At 34.6% G+C, this 18,930-nt stretch overlaps 1 long non-coding RNA gene across 1 annotated transcript in view; it reads left to right on the top strand.

The window, feature by feature from the left end:
- LOC130013018 (uncharacterized) overlaps window positions 1-407 on the top strand; it is a 154,689-nt gene extending 154,282 nt beyond the window's left edge. Inside the window, exon 4 of the long non-coding RNA XR_008788291.1 lies at window positions 42-407. This is a non-coding gene — a long non-coding RNA (uncharacterized LOC130013018). The remainder of the gene's footprint in view (window positions 1-41) is intronic.
- Window positions 408-18,930: the final 18,523 nt, after the last annotated feature.

The raw sequence follows: 18,930 nt of genomic DNA, 5'->3' as shown, positions 1-18,930 counted from the left end.
GCGTGTTAAACACTACTAATATATGATTTTCTATATTTCAGGTTGAGAAAAGAAAGAGATGAAAATGAGTAGGCGCTTTTGAAGAAATCCATCAAGCCCATCTTAGAAAATTCCGATTTATTATATAGATCACAAATACTAATTTGGACCATTAATAATCATAATAAGGATTTCAGACGTCAAATTTGCCCAAATTTTACACTACCACCCGGTACTAAATAATATCTGAAAATATAAGTACTAAATTATTAATGCAAACAATGTTGCACTGTGCAGATTTTCACCAAACAAGATGACGTGCTAAATTCACACTTTTTGTAATTACCATACGTACCATATTGATTGTATTGTTAATTTATAAAATCTGTCAAATAAAGCTCTTAGACAAGAACACTTGAACATTTAAGTCCACGAATACAAACATTTTAAAAAAGGTTTCTACTTGTATGTTTTTATAATCAAAGCGGCTAGTCGTCCTAACAATAAAATCTTGTCCAACCTCGCCGAAACGAAAGGGACTGTGTGTGTCGGTGGTGGGGGGCTGTCATAGTAGCGATCCAAACTGGGTTTCCGAAGGCTTGTCCCCGGGACAATTTTTAACAAATGAACGCATATTTGCAAATTATTAAGGGGTGGGGGTGGGAGGAGAGGGCAGCCTCTCCCGTTTTATCGGCCCTGTTGTCATATTATATTCAGCGTATCAATTATTTGCACAAAGAATTACTATTGTGGACATCGTCAATTTTTCCTTATCGTTGTCCTTATAAAGGCTAGCAAATTTATAAGGACCGATGTCTGTCAGTCGGACATCAAGAAACCCCAAATCGGGTAACTGGATCAAATTTCCAACGTTTTCATTAAATGCCTGCTTGACAAATAAAGCCTTAACAGTTTAATGAGATTATAAAGCCAGCAAGACCTATTCATTATATGTGGCAGGTGATATTGAAAACTCGACTTGCCATCGACAAGGAATCGGTAATGTTGACAGACATATTACAAGTTTCTTTGGCCAACAGTTGTACTTTTTAATGGGAAATATTTGACGGGATTCACAGTTCAGGAAACTGGCGCCGAGTTCACAAAACATTCTCAGACTTAAGTTAAGAATTTACTCAATATATTCGCCTTATTTTAACTAAAATATAGCCCTTTATAAAACTTCTGTTGTTTTAATGTATCAAATACATCAGTGAATGAACGTTGAGTAAATTCTTAACTTCAGTCTGAGAATGCTTTGTGAACTCGGGGCCTGGTTAAGACAAAATATCACCTTTTCAAGCCTTTTGTGTTTGCCATTACTCAATGGGCAGAACGAAGTCGACAATAAAAATGAAATGAAATGAAATGTAATGGGGTTTAACGTCCTACTGTTCTGCTCCGAACTTGGCTAATGAAGACGGGCATAGGCGTACGCCATACAGTGTGCTATGGCGGAAATTTCGCCCGGCAAGCGGCACTACGGCCTACTCTTATATCGAATTACAACTGTCGAGGGATATTTTACGTTTTTCACCATATGTTTGGCGCAATATAGCCCTGTTGGAGCTGACGTGCCATAAAACTACATTTCATTTCATTTCACGTACACGCCAATGTGTACACGGGACCTCAGATTTTCGTCCCATCCGAATGACTAGACAGCTGTCCTTGTCAGGCCCAATCGTGATGAACTTTCTCGTCCAATGCAGAGATAGAACACCCGACCTCCAGGCTTGCGAGCCAGGGTCTTTCCCACTTAGCCACGATGCCCCTCCCCCCCCCCCCGACAACCGACAATAAAAGCATTGATATTATATTCAAGAATTGAGTTATGGGACAATGTGAAATGTGAAGAAAAACATAGCTAACGATCCCCAAAAAAGTGCAATGAAAAACTCAGCATAATTGAAATTTAAAAAAGATTCCAGACGAGACAATATCACCAAAAAGTCCCGTTCCAAAATTCGTGTTCAAATGGGTCGAATTGGCGCAAATCCAAAATGCCGCCGGTTTCACCAATGTACATAATATGATAAGAGTTCGGTATCAAAATACACGTTTTCGGGGCAGATGAATCCAGTGATTAGAGATACCAATTAGTCAATATGGGGGGAAAATGTAAGATTGCAACCATTTTGTCATTTTAATGATTAAGAGAAAATCCAATTTGAGGATACGATTAGGGTACTCCTGCCTTATTAGACCTAGCAAGATGACATTCTGTGATCTAATCGGCCAGATCTAATCGTCTGCTAATCTCCCCTTCAGATCACATAAAACATAACTTTACCTGTCTGTGTCTCACCCCCAGGGGTCTACTGATAATGGGTACGTGACTTTTGCTAGAAATAAAAAAAAAACAAAAAAAAACTAGAACTGCGATGCAGTAATGACGGGTTTGACCGGTGCCACGTTATCCTTGAACTTATGTCACTTCCGGTGTCACGTAACCAATGAACTTAAGTAACTTAAGTAACCGTTGAACACATTTCCACATAAGCATTGCACACGTGTTATAAAACAGAAGCAGAATCAACTAAATCCCGCAATATCAGTTAGATTTATCCATTTGTCACCATGTGTTACATATGTCAAAATAGTGATCCTGACAAAATTGGTTACTAAATTACCGGTAAGTTAGCTGATGAGACTTTCTAATGGGGAAATTAAAATGCGAAAAAAAATCTTTAAAAGTGAGCATGACAAAATTGGTTACTTCTCAGTAACGGAAGAAGTTAGAAGCAATTTTTAGGTAACTATAGCATCGTATTAAATAATTCTATATGTTGGATGAATTTAAATGAATATTGAATAACACTCATTTGAAGAAGATATTTGTTTTGAAGGCTAAACATACAGTTTTTGTCGGAATGCTGTCACTTTCGGTAAAAATAAATTTTGTAAATTGGTTTTATGAAATCACAATTGGAATTAGGCATCAAATAATAATTGACAATTTCATGGACCAAAAACCATTAAAAGTGACTTGCAGAAAATCGTCTATTTCAGTGGGTGTGGCTCTGTCTGTGGGGGTTGGATATGAAACAATATAAATAGGTACCACCCTGTTATTGAAATTAGGGTATAAGAAATAGGTATGCAAAGTTTCAAAAGGATCTGTTAAGAATTGCGGCCAGTAGGCGACACAAAAGGCACACAAACATTGGTCGTCCCATAAGTATAAACAAGTTTTCAAGACGATCGATTAAGCATTGCAGGCTGTAAGTGACATACAGACACACAAAAAGAAAATGGGCGTGGCTCTGTCCCTGGAGGTTGGGCATTCACCACAAACAATAGGGATGTTCCTTAGTATAGAAGGAATAAGTATGCAAAGTTTCAAGGTGATACGTTAAGAAATGCGGTCTGTAGATGACAAACAAATAAATACAAGAATTGGGCGTGGCTCTGCCACTGGGGGTCGGGCATGCACCAAAAACAATAGGGATCATCCTTAGGGTTTAAGGAATTCATATGAAATTTTTTCAAGACGATCGATCAAGAATTATGGCCTGTAGGCGACACACAAAAAGAAAATGGGCGTGGCTCTGTCCATGGGGGATGGGCATGCCCCCTAAACGATTGGGATGTTCCTTAGGGTACAAAGAATAAGTATGCAAAGTTTCAAGATGATACGTTAAGAAATGCGGCCTGTAGACGACAAATAAATAAATAAATATACGAAATGGGCGTGGCTCTGCCCCTGGGGATCGGACATGCGCCAAAAACAATAGGGATCATCCTTAGGGTATAAGGAATTCATATGAAAATTTATCAACACGATTCATTAAGAAGTGTGACATGTAGGTGACACACAGACATACAAGAAGAAAATGGGCGTGGCTCTGTCCCTGGGGACTGGGCATGCACCCCAAACGATAGGACTGTCCCTTAGGGTACAAAGAATAAGTATGCAAAGTTTCAAGATGATATGTTAAGAAATGCGGCCTGTAGACGACAAACAAACAAAAACAAAAAATGGGCGTGGCTCTGCCCCTAGGGGTCGGGCACAGACACACAGTCACACAGACACACACACACACACACAGACAGTGGGAACTGCAATATACGTCCACATTTACAGGCAAAATAACTTGGAAAGGGACTCATGCAAAATTGCCCATTTCTCGCAACTGCTCAGATTGCAAACTAATTTTGGCATAGACTGTCTTAGAATAGATATATGCTACAAGTTTATAAACATTACATAGAAATATTTTACAATATGAAAAGAAATGAAATGAAATGAAATGGAGTTTAACGTCCTACTGTTCTGCTCCTAAACTGGGATAATGAAGACGGGCATACGCCATACAGTGTGCTATGAGGGAAATTTTGCCCGGACAGCGGCACTACAGCCTACTCTTATATCGAATTCCAACTGCCAAGAGATCTTTTACGTGCACGCCAATGTGTACACGGGACCTCGGTTTTTCGTCCCATCCGAACGACTAGACAGCCTTCCTTGTCACAATGTGAAAAGGCTTAATTTTACATCCTTTTCACCTTTAAATCGAAATGGCGCAAATACAAGACTAAAATGTTTTTAAAAAAGAGTTGAACATTTTTTGCGCCTGTCACAGGGGTATTATTCTTGAATTATCAGATTTGTAAAAATTTTAAATAATTGTAAATAATGTAAATACCCCTCAACTAGCGCCACCAGCGGCGGAGATACCCCCCTTCAACAATGACGAATAGGTGAATCCCGCTTTGGCACATGGAATGTGACGTAATACACAATATTTTTAACACGTGATCCAGTAAAACACGTAAGTTTGAGTCATGCGCACACCACCTGGTTGCGGTGGATGGAAAAAATGCGTCACTCTTTTTCTGACTCACTTGCTGTCGGGTAAAAAAAAAAATTGTGGGTAAATTAATTCATAGTTTTAGATTTTTAAATATTTGCTGTCAAGTATTTTTGTGGGTTAATTTATAGTTTTAGATTTTTCAATGATTGAATTTTAAATAATTTCTTGTTGTTTTTCTTCTTTTTTTCTATTTATTTGATTTATTTATCTTTTATTAGTGCGATAAGACAGGCCTTTCTTATTCAAGAAATTCAAAGATTCAACTTATTTAGCTGGTGCATAAATATATCTATTGCAAATATGATGATAAAATCTTGCCTTTCTATTCAGATCTTGGAGAAAACACCAGTTTAATTTTATCACGGCAAAATAATAAATTAGATGCCCCCCCCCCTCCAAAAAAAAAAAAAAAATAAAAAAAAATCAAGACCTACACAAAAAACACCTGTATTATATATCTTGAGTAGGTCATAGTGCCGCCGCCCGGACAAAATTCCCTCATAGCACACTATATGGAACATGCCCGTCTTTATTAGCTCAGTCGGTGCAGAACAGTAGGACGTTAAACTTATTTCATTTCATTTCATTTGTATTACATTTCTAAAAGTTATTACAATTTATCCCCATACTCCATATGTTAAAAAAACAACAAAACCCAAGCCCTCATCCCACTTTGGTTTGCCTTTATTGGCCTAAAGTATTAAACTTTAAAGATACATTATGTAGTTTAAAAATAGATATGCAAAATGAAGATATTGAAAATTTTTTATTTAAATTACTTTATTCTAAGCCAAGTTATCACTGTTTGTAGTTTTGACGAGATATGTGCATTGCTATAATATACTGGTATATTCGAGACTTGGCATCGCTTTCCCATTTTTGTACCCCCACATTTTCATGTGGACGTATTGCCGTCGCCCCTGTCCGTCCGTCTGTCCACAATTGTTTGTGGACACTCTACAGGTCACAATTCTTATTCGATTTTGACGAAACTTGAAATATGGGTTTATCTCAAAAAGATCTCGGTTGGTTTCGATATTGACATGTATCGGACCGAAACTTCATGGATTATGGCCCCTGATTGTACTAAAAATCACGTTTTTAGCTTGTGGACCCTATAGAGGTCACAATTTTTATCCGATTTTGTTGAAACTTGAAATGTAAGTTAATAACCCAAAGATCTCGGTTCCGTTCGATATTCACGCATATCGGATCGTAACTTCCTGAATTATGGCCCATGATTGTACGAAAAATCGCGTTTTTAGCTTGCGAACCCTATACAGGTCATTATCCGATTTAAAAAAAAAACGTTTTAGTATCACCGTTACACCCTAAGGATGGTTGAGTTTGAATTTTGTGAAAATCAGCCCAAAACTGACAGACAAAATGGCCGTCCCTCATTCTCAAATAGTGTAAAAATATGGTATATGAAGATTGTGGACCCTCTAGAGGTCACAATTTTCTTTTGATTTTGATGAAACTTGAAATGTAAGTTTATAACCCAAAAGATCTCGGTTCCTGTCAATATTTGCGCATATCGTACTGTAACTTCCTGAATTATGGCCCCTGATTGTACGAAAAATCACGTTTTTGGCTTGTGGACCCTATAGCGGTCATAATTTTTATGCGATTTAAGAAAAGGTTTGAATATATCACCGTTACACCCTAAGGGTGGTTGAGTTCGAATTTCGTAAAAATCGGACCAAAACTAACAGACAATATGGCCGCCCCTCGTACTCAAAAAGCGTAAAAATATGATATATCAAGGTTGTGGACTCTCTAGAGGTCACAATTTTCTTCTGATTTTGATGAAACTTGAAATGTAAGTTTATAACCTAACGATCTCGGTTCCTTGCGATATTCGCACACATTGGACCGTAACTTCCTGAATTATGGGCCCTGATTGTACGAAAAATCGCGTTTTTAGCTTGTGGACCCTATAGAGGTCACAATTATTATCCAATTTAAAAAAAACGTTTGAATACATCACCTTTACACCCTAAGGATGATTGGGTTCGAATTTCGTGAAAATCGGACCAAAACTGACAGACAAAATGGCCGCCCCTCGTACTCAAATAGCGTAAAAATATGGTATATCAAGGTTGTTGACCCTCGAGGTGACAATTTTCTTCTAATTTTCATGAAACTTGAAATGTAAGTTGATAACCCAAAGATTTTGGTACCTTTCGATAATTGCGCATATCGGATCGTAACTTCCTGATTGTACGAATCATCGCTTTTTGTTTAGCTTGTTCTCTATCCATCTCTTGCAAAATGTGGGCGTATCCTGCCTGGCAGCCGCTGGTTAAATTAATCATCAAATGACCGAATCATCAAATTACCGATAATCTATTTAAAATTGGAGCTATTTGATGGCATAGAGGGTTGGTTATGGTCTTGTCATGTTAACAAATGTATAATTAATAATGTACCGTATATAACATTTAAGGCCTAAAGAAAGACCTGCAATAGGCAGATTTAGTTCTTGAATAATGCCTGTTGGTTATTTGCATTATTAGGCCTTTAAAATATATATTTATGTTGACATTCAATTTAAATATATTCTGGAAAGCCTCAGTTCTGATAGGTGCAAAAAGTTAATTCCTATATGTTTACTGGAGAATTTATTATGAAACCTATTTTAAAATTCAATTTTAATTTCTTTAATTATTTATTTATTAAAAAAAGCCATAAAATATATAGATCTTTGAAATGAAATAGGAGTTATAAAAATATGAAAAACTTGGTGTTAGTAAAGGCCTACAATACAATACATGTCACCCAGAACTAAATATAATGCATGCAAAGTATTCACTCTTATGTAGGTTTAGGGTTAAGATTTTTGTAAAAAAATAACCCAATAAGCCCACATCTGTTTATTGATAAATGTTACAGGCCCATTTGTTTGAAATTCAATTTTCATATCTTTAATTATTTATTTTTTTAAAAAATACTGCCTGCTTTAATTAACGGAACATAAATCATGAAAACACAGCGAGACAATGTAATGTTGGAGCCAGAAGTATTTTTTTATCTTGGAAAAAAAATTAAAGGCTCAACTAAAATCTATTTGAAATTCAATTTTTATTCAATTATTTCCTAGCTAGTGATTGGTGGACATAATACACATATTAAATCGATTTAATATGGATAATAAAAACAGTTCTCCCATTGGTTGATGTAATACAGATATTATTTCCTAGCTAGTGATTGGTGGACTTAATACACATATTAAATCGATTTAATTGGTTGATTTAATAGACATATTAAATCGATTTAATATAGACATTAAATGTCGAATTAATTTGTATATTAAATCATCTTTCTGTCCACATCCGCCAGCCATACCCGGCTGCGAATTTTATTTTCCCAACCAACATAGCCATTGCACTTCTATTCGGCCTCTGATTGGCTGAAAGTTTGACGTCATATTCATATTGACGTCATAAACTGAGCATTATTCAACATAGAAATATATATATATATATTCAAAGCCCTGTATAGGGGGGAAAGTTACGACAACTCATTTACAGGCGCCATTTTGGCACCCAACTATGACGCCATAAAATCTATGACGTCATGGCGTCATATAGCTTTACTTAAAAAACGTTTTATGTTTTTTTCTTGGTATAACGTTTTACGGGCTACAATTTATCCTAAACAAATTGCAAAAGAAACCAATGCAGTTTGGTTCAATAATAAATATGTCAGACGAAATCATACTCAAAATCGGCCAAAATGACATGATTAACAGAATTCAATTTAGCGTTCTTCGGGAATTATCGGAGAGCGATATCTCGTAATCAGTGTCTTTCAGTGGTGGTGGGGGGGATAAATAATTTCTTTTTAAATTCCTCAAACAAAGAGTGATTATGCAACCGAAATGTGTGGAAAAATCGAATTTGACAAACATCAATTAAAAAAATGTATTTGTCATTTGGTGGCGGGCATTTCTTTCAATATGACTACCAAATTTGGTAAATGAACACCATTTTAAAAAAAAATAAAAATAAAAATGAAAAAAAAAAACAACACTAATTTGGTAATAAAAGGGCAGCGATAACCTCAAAAATTTAATTTCGAGAAATCTTGATGGTAGAAATTCACAATGGCCGGCAAAATGAAATCCAAAATGGTGGAATTTTAATTAATCGTCATTTCTTTCCGTTAGGTATGACTTGTAATGTGTGGTATATTAATCCCGAAATGACATAGTTGCTCTTAAATGAATATATTGTTATCGCGCTTTAAACATCTAGATGCAATAGACTTGGTGTAGAAAATTCTAGGTACATGTAAATTGAAATGTTGGCAATAAAGATAATATCATAGTTTTTAGTTACACATTGTTAACCAACCACCCATAGATCCTTTAATGAAAATAAATCATATCCTTATTCAGCTCGACGCAATTCTTAAAATGAATAGATGCAGATGCAGTTCGTTTAACTGTAGATATTATATATCTGTGTTGCATATATAGTACTTTTCGGTTGGATCATATCATAAAAATATCTTATTTCATAGTTTTACGTATTTGTCGACATTAAGGTGTACTTGTTCTATTGTTCCATTTAGCCTATGCATTTCAGACACGATATATATTTGATACTAGTTGAGCATCAGAACAACATGATTATTTCATTGGAAATTGGGCGCAAATACCCAAAAGAGCCGGAAAAACTCTAAACCAACTGCATCTCCTTCACTGGGCCCCTTCAATGTCTGTCTACCTGTGGAATAAAATGTACATTATTTGTATCTGTTAAATTTGTGCGGTTTATATATTAGATTAATATTATTATTTACACATGGGCGGGGAGTGATAACGTCTTACCCCAAACAAATTGCAAAAGAAACCAGAAAGTTTCGGAGAGCCATATCTCGTATCACATGTCACTGATGAAACATAATATGCCAGAAACACATGTCACACTAGACACCTTTTATTTATATTACACCGATTTTACACTGATTTTAAGTTACACTGATTTTAAATGTTTTATCCATTAGTCAATTTTCGAAAAATTGATGATACAATTAATGATCGATGACCGAAAACTGACACACAATCCGGAATGGCTCCAGACCAAAAAATCGTTGAATTTCAGGCATTTATTTTGCCGGCAAGAAGGCAAAATAGTTAAGTATCTCTCAAATTACTATTTAAATTTTCATTTTTCATTTTACCCGTCTGAACAAAAAATCTGATTTTTAAAAGCGTATGCAAGTTAAATATATTGAATAGCGCTTTTATCTGGTGTATCTTTTATTCCGCTTTCTTATGAATTAGACTATATTCTTATAACAATAATGTGCGCTTTTTGTATAATAATAATAATAATAATAATAGTTTGTTAATCTCACCGCATACAATCTTCTTAACTTTATGAACTGACTACAAATTAATTTCAACAAATTATAATAATGCGTGTCTTTTCCTTTACATGTTTCTATGAAATGATCATTCAGATGAGAGAATAAAGTAGAAGGTAAATTCATCATAACTTTAGATACAACAACATTTTCCCATTCATTTGGTTTAATATGGTTGATATTGACAAAGGATCTGAGTATAACTTCACATTGTCGAACAATATGGATAACATCATTTGATGGAATGAATAGTCCTCCATTGTTTTTTTTATATTTAGAAGCCCATATTTGTTACCAGTTTCAGGTTTTACTAAGGCATGGGCACAGGGCACACCCTGAACTTTAGACATCAATTTCCTAACAACCAAGCCAGCTATATATTCAAGGACACCCTCTACAAATGAACGGATGCCTCTGCCATTGATGGGATAATCATGGTCTGCAAGAGCATCTTTAAAGGTAATTATTTCTGTGTTGTTGACTTCCAAGATAGAGGTTATGTCTTGTGGTACACATGAGGTGTTTCCACCGATTGTTCCGCTTACACCAATATAGAGATCTATATGCGTTCGAAAATTGTACTGCAGATGGATTGTTGTTCCATCCTCCATATCTCCTAATGGCAGAAAAAAGTAGCTCAAGGTGATCTTGTGACAATTTGTAAGTCAACAAGTATTTCAGTGCTGGTGGATTTGATAAAATCATCTATCTTGCAAAACCAAGAAGGCGTTGAAAGTTACACAAGAAACCAATGATACATATCTTTCTTTTTTCATGGCAGACTTTCTGACCAGTCATGTCTTTTAAGTTTAATAGTACAGAACTGGTGGATAATAAAAAGGATTCAAAAGACTCAAAATTTCTTGCATTAATCGGATGCTTAAAACCTTTTGCAGCTGGCGTTCTACTGTTGAAAATATCCAACATTCGATCCACCATGGCAACAAGATTGATTGTTCATTGACAATTTCCAAAATCTTCACAGACTAAAGAAGCAAATTCTAAGGATTTAGCAACCGAACTACTTAAAACTTGTACTGCTAATTTAACATTCATTTTTTAATTGTTAAATTCTATGTGCTTCTTTGTTAGCCTATTAGCTGCTCTTAAGCCTGCATTTCGTTGTAATTTTTCAAGTCTTTTTATGTCTGACTACTTTGCGGTACCAATAGTTTCTTCCTGCAGTTGTTGAAGAGAATGGAGAGCTCCACGGAAGTTTTTGAGAAGATGACAAGCATCACAGAATATATATATGTTTAATTCTGGATTAGATGGATGTTGGAAAGTACTTCTGATGTTGACAGAGTTTAAATTGCCTCCTAAAATGTTTGGCATTCTTTGGTTGGTTGGATGCCCATCCATCACAATATATGTTACTCTAATACAAATTTGGTGAAGTGATGATATTGCTGTCAAAAGAAGTTGACTTTGTATCTCTGCTGATATTCCATCAACAAGGAAATTTCCAGTGACTTTGTAAACCAACAGCTAGTATCACTATGACTTCACGTGCCTCAACTGCATCATTTTCAAATGGTCCAGAACCTAAATTAACAAAACCAACCATTTGACTGTTCTTTGCATCCCAATCAATGTGTTTTCTTATGGACATGCCATCAATCATCAGACTGCCGTGTTTCTCTATATGATTTCTACTAAAACTAGGGTAAACCAGCAAAAGTGTGCAATAATAATGAAGATGACTAGTGGCAGTGTGAAGTTGAATCGTTTTTCGTTATTCGTTATTCACCAATAACGAATAACGAGGTGACTTACCTCGTTATTGGCGAATAACGAGGTACAAGCTACCTCGTTATTCGTTATTCAACTTTATATTCGGGATTCCAATATGCAGCTAGCCATGACTAGAATGATGGATGCCAAGTTACCCCAGTAGTATAAAACACAGCAAAACGACCTCTAGACAAAAAAACAGCCCACATTGTTATTCAGGCAGCGAATAACGAGCTGTTTGTTATTCGTTTTTCATCTCATTATTCGGGATTCACATATGAAGGTGTTCATGTATCTTTAATGAGGATATTTCAGGATTTAATTCTGAACGATCACAAGACAACAATAGAATAATGGATTGCAAAGTATCCCCTAGCAGTAGAAAGCGTATTAAATGCCGTGTAGTCGGTAAATAAACCAGTATTAAGTATTGTAGTATTAAGTAATATATTAATTAGTATATTAATTGTTTATATTAATTGCGGTTAATTAAATCCGTGTACTTGTTTAAATAAATACAAGCTGTACATCGTTAAGGTATGAGAAATGTTTTAAAATGATAATTGTAGTCATTATCGTATTAATTAATATGTTAATTAGTATATTAATTGTTTTATATTAATTTAGGTTAGTCTAACCCTAACGTACTTAAATGTTTTTATATTAGCATTTGAAATATATTTAAGAAAAATAAAAGTGGTTAGTTCTTTAAAAACCAGGTTAATAATATTAATATTACATTATGTATTTAACAGATGTTTTTCGGGGTAGTAGGTGAACTTTTGACCGATATTCTAAAAAATCCAATGGACCTTTTTAAATATGCCAATAACCTCTATATTCCTTCTAGGCCAGTTTTTTATTTTTTTTTTTTTTTTTTTTTTTTTTTTTTTTTTTGCCGAGTTGTTAAAAAATTACAATCTCTATGCTGTTGACGCGTAAGAAAATGTTTTTTAAAAAATGACCAGATAATTGTAGTAATTAATGTAATAATTAATATGCGAATTAATTATATTGTTTTATATTGATTAAGGTTAGTTAAAACCGACATACTTCAGTAAGATTTTTATTTTTTTTATTTTAGCCTTTGAAATATATTTAACAAAAAATATAAGAGGTGACCTCTTTTAAAACAAACTGACGGCTAACACTAGATAATGTACTTAACAGATGTTCTAACCGATGGCTTTTGATTTTAAACTAGATAAAACATAATATCTTGCAGTAAAACATTCCATCCACATATATGTGTGTTACATACAGATGTGATCATGTGATCTGTTTAAAAAAAGGAGCGGCTTATATAAAAGTTGATGACGAAGCACCGTTCCTTTGTTCAATGCCAATCTTTCAGTCTTTCGCGTGGTGGGTGACCTTTGGACCGATATACTAAAACTTTATCTGGAACTATTTAAAATATGTCTATGAACTTTTGTAAACTTTTCCATTGACCTGAATTCATCTAAAATGCAAATGACTTGCGAAATACACAATTGTCATTGGTTTTCTAGGTCTTGCATGAAATGGAAATTCACCGAACATGCAAATAATTTGTGACATACACTCCCTCATTGGTTCTGTTAGATGACCTTTATGCCGTCTGAACCGTATATGTAAATGACTTTGTTTCTGTGGTATATAACCACGATTCCATAAGACCTTCTTACCATTTTTCAAACTAGTGTATCAAAGGAATCCCTTCTATCCTTATAGATTTTTCATTCATTAGTTGTTTTTTTTCAATAAGTGATGTACATATGATTTATTTTAATTTGATGAAATCATTTACCGATTATTTGTAGACATTTTTTTTTTTTAATTTGATGGAAAGTTTGCTTCTGTAGTCAAATGTTTGAAATTTGAACAATATTTCATCTGCTGATAGTTTTATATTTAATGAAAGGTTTTAATAAAATGTGGTGGTATGATGAATCTGTTCCAATATTTGAATTATGAAAAAAGTATGACCAAGTTTCCATGACCGAAATATGTTCTTTATATAAATGGGTTTTATTTTCGTTACACAGTATTTTAGATTCGATTTATATATTATAGCGGTGGTCACTGTTATCTTGTATGGAGTTATGACATGTTTTAGCACCATGTAATTTAATATCTTTGAGAACTGAAGAAAATGTCTTCTGTAAAGGCAATTTGGTGACTATGTTTAATTAACACCATTCTTTTAGTTGTGACATATGTTTTAATCATCAAAATAAAAGTCATTTGATATTCTTGAGAACCAAAGAATATGTCTTTGGCGTGGGAAAGTTTGGCATGTGTTATATAACCAGTGTCTTAGCTGTGTCAGATGGTTTAGCTATCAAATTACAAGGCAACACGACTTTGGTGTCATCTGATATTCTTGAGAATTGAAGAATGCGTCTGTTGCGTGGCAAAGTTTGACAGGCGTTTTTATTGCCAGTGCCTTAGCTGTGCCAGATGTTTAAAATGTTTTCAAAGTATTTGCTTTTTTTTGACAAAAGATTTTGGACAAAGAAAATTTGATTTTGCTTAAGTAAATCCATCTTAATAAATGATGACTCCCAACACACACACGCATGCACAAACACACACTCGGTTCCCGACATGCACACATACACAGATTCGCCAACCACACTCATAGGCTGCCACACCCACACACAACCCTCCCAACACACACAGTGCTCAACATGCACACATACACAGACACACCCACTACACTCATGGACTGCCACACTTACACACAACCCTCCCACCACACACGCTCTAATTGACTGGGACACCGACACACAATCACCCACAAATCATCTTAACTGTCAAATATAGAGAATGTAATTCAATGTTAAAAAAAACGTACTTACCTATACGTGGCACGAATTATATACCCGTCATAAAATTGGAAATATATGACACCATACTATAACAGATGTGCTTTAACTTTTTTCCTTTTTCTTTTTCTTTTTTTTTTTTGCTGTGTTCGAACTGTTAAAAAATTATGCCGTTAACGTATAAGAAGTGTTATTTAAAATAAAAAGATAATTATAGCCAATTTTGTATTAAATAATATGTTAGCGTATTAATTGTTTTATGTTACTCGAGGTTAGTACAACCCCAACTTACCAACTTACTTGAATAAGGATGTTTCTATTCTAGTATTTGAAATATATATATTTAAGAAAAACAAAAGTGGTTAGCTCTTTGAAAACAAGGCTGACATTGCATTAGGTACTTAACAAGATGTTTTAACTGATGTTTTTATCGTGTCGTGGGTGATCATTTGGATGATATACTTAAAATATATGTGACCTATTTGAATATGTCAATATGAACTGTATATTCATACTCGACAGCTCCCATGCACACACACCCACACCCACACACTGCCATACCAACGCACAGATGTTGGCAAAACATTTTTACAGTGAAATATAGAGGACGTAATTCTAATTGAGCAAAATGTAATAATTTTGCTTTCTTTTCTATCGTCGTTTTACAGGTCGAATATATTTCCTCAAATACATACATATACATTTACGGGACGGAACAATGTATGCTGAACCCAACATGTAACACTCATCTAGAGTGTCTACCGGTGGTATAATCATGTTATGAGGGAGCACGAATCTTTACCAAATGACCCCACTACAACACATGGCGCGAATTGCTTTGAAACAAAATCTAACCAATCATAAACATGTATCCTACACGCATTATACGAATTATATGTTATCTCTTGAAATATGTAACCAATCATACATTGTTCTTGTAAATATGAATAAATCAATCAATAAATAAAATATACAAATTAGTTCAAGTCGGCAATTAGTATAATTCAAAAAGTTAGATGCCTTTCAGGACTTACATACTTAATTGATGATGACAGGTAGATTATAGATTTGCTTAAACGTAACATAGTTCGTATCACCAAATCGACTAATGATGACACACACCCCTTTCACACACACACACACCAATCAACCAAAATATACAGCCTCACAAACATCCACCCACATCGCAGTGCACTTATTCACACATTATTTGTACATGTCAATCCCTTTGGCTGTATTACATTTTAACATATTCAATATCACAACAACGTTAGCATGCGGAATATTAACTAATATAAGTTGCGTTGAATTAACGAGTAAATTGTTAATTAATCTATTCTTTCATACAAAATAGTCTGAATTTTAATGTATTGATATCTTTAAAAGGTGGTCGGGTATCCAATCATTTACATCCCCAGATACTATAGATTTACATTGGTTCAAGCGAATTATTATTCGTTAACTCTTAACTGACTCATGGTACCATTACCGTTCAGTGCGAATTATTATTCGTTAACTGACTCATGGTACCATTACCGTTCAGTGCCAATGATATGTCAATGTGTAGATGTTCTGCTAATGACGGATTACCGTCCATATTGAAGGACAGTGGTGCAGATGTTATTGAGGGTATATATTGTGATGGTTTTGTGTTAGAACGTCATAGAAATAGGCCTACGCATTATGTAGTTGTACTTTTGTAGTCTAGATAATTAAAAAGTATTCACGATGAATGATTTTTAGTTAAACAATAAATGGAAACCACCATTACAGAAACCCCACTGGCTTCCAGTTCGAGCGAGGAATCAATTTAAAAGCCTTGTAAATGTGTGGATTAGGAGGTATAAAAAACTAACACAATATATATTTTCAAAGATATCTTTATATTATTCTATACATTACAGTCACAGAAATATAATGATAATAATGTACATTTGTAGAGCGCCTAATCCATCCAAAAGTACGCTGAAAGTGCAATGAGACAATCGTTATATACACAGTGAACAGAGAGTTCAATTCTCATCGCATTCTCGAAATAAGTGAGTCTTCAGCTGTGATTTAAAAGTAGTCAAAATATCACAGTTTGGGAGGTTTTCAGTGGTAAATCACAAAATATACAAAGAAAGAAGTCGTTAAAATGTTGAAACACAAATGATCATCGAATTAAAATTAAATTTAAAATCATATATATTTCGAAAACATCACAAAGAATACAGAATGGCAAAGTGTTTTTGTTATTTGTAGGTTTTTTTTCAAGTGGTTTCGTAACGGACTTTGTTATCTTTCAATGACTTGTTGGCGAAGAATCTACATTTTAAGCTTGTGTTCGTTTACGATCGAGTCTATTTTTGCATTTAACAGGTTCAACCGCAGGTTCTGCTCAGTCGTTACTTCACGCACACTCACTGGTTCGGAAATGACCGAGATGATAAAACGTCATTGGTTTAAGAAATAGGGTTCAAAATCTAGTGTTATGATTGGCATATTGTCTATATTACATTGTTTGACTTTATCTTCGTTGAAATTCGACTCGATTAGGAATAAATAGGGTCTACCCATACTATCAATTGACTTTCTTAGCAGCGTCAATAGATTCAGCTTTACACTTGTACAACACAAGCTAGTATTCCATTGTATTCCCAACAGTATCCACCACTCAAAGACAATTTAATCATGGTCATATATTGGCAAATTCGTTGATATTTAGCATGCTCGTGGAATGGATCGTCGAATTTCTCCCAATCCTTCAATATTAATTTACAACTGAAACACTGCACGCGATCATTATCCCCATAATACACAAATCTTGCTTCACTTAACTTGGGATCCATGTACGCCCAGTAATGAATCGTAATGTAGTGTGAGTACATATAATAACTAATAAAAACATTTATTTCCTTTTGAAATATAAAATGACACACAGATAAACATGTTGTGATTTGTACGTAATTATAGTGAAACTATGAACAAATGCAATCTTGCCGATTTTGACCGTATATCATATACAGCTACCGTTTGTACTAAACTTTGGACAAGATTTGTTGAAAACTCGCTTTTTGGTCATTTCATTCTATTGAGTCATGTTGCTGTAAGTATTTTATTTATATATAAAAAATGAATTGTGATAGTTTTCTCAGTACACAGACATAATTTGTACGTGATGGCTGAAAAAAGAAAACGCGCACCGTCAATGACAGTTTTAGAGAAATATTCCTGCTGGACGAAGTAAAAGAATTCCTTCATATACTTGGTACTAACAGAAGGGACACACATTCAGTGGCTCTTAAAGAACAGGCTTGGGAGGAAATTGAAAAACGTTTCTGTGCACAGCCAAATTTCACTGTTAGAACGCGGGCTCACTTAAAGAATTACTGGCATTATCTTAAAAGAAACGAAATGAAGTTAACGAAAACGCCAATTAAAAGAAAGAAACCAATGTTGACTGAGGGAGTAGAAAATGGTGCATCTTTTGGTAAGTAATTAACGACCATTTAAAATATGATAAGATGACAGTCAACAACCATGGAATGTTAAAGCCCTGGATGGAAGAGATTTTGAAAGATAATTCCATATCTTAGCGGCCCTGACATTAAAAACATATTCACCAGAAAGCGTATTATATTTCGAAATCCTCAATAAGCTGCCATCACTTGAAGTACACAGGTTGGAACTGCGGGGAGCATAGAAAGCAAAGTTCTTTTAAATACTCGGGTACGGTGTCAGAAGAAATCGAATTAACACATTTACAAGGCTTTTAAATTGATTCCTCGCTCGAACTGGAAGCCAGTGGGGTTTCTGTAATTGTGGTTTCCATTTATTGTTTAACTAAAAATCATTCATCGTGAATAATTTTTAATTATCTAGACTACAAAAGTACAACCACATAATGCGTAGGCCTATTTCTATGACGTTCTAACACAAAACCATCACAATATATACCCTCAATAACATCTGCACCACTGTCCTTCAATATGGACGGTAATCCGTCATTAGCAGAACATCTACACATTGACATATCATTGGCACTGAACGGTAATGGTACCATGAGTCAGTTAAGAGTTAACGAATAATAATTCGCACTGAACGGTTATGGTACCATGAGTCAGTTAAGAGTTAACGAATAATAATTAGCTTGAACCAATGTAAATCTATAGTATCTGGGGATGTAAATGATTGGATACCCGACCACCTTTTAAAGATATCAATACATTAAA

The sequence above is a fragment of the Patella vulgata genome, chromosome 5, assembly GCF_932274485.2.
Source record: "Patella vulgata chromosome 5, xgPatVulg1.2, whole genome shotgun sequence".
Taxonomy (NCBI): domain Eukaryota; kingdom Metazoa; phylum Mollusca; class Gastropoda; family Patellidae; genus Patella; species Patella vulgata.
This window is presented reverse-complemented; position numbering and strand designations above follow the sequence as displayed.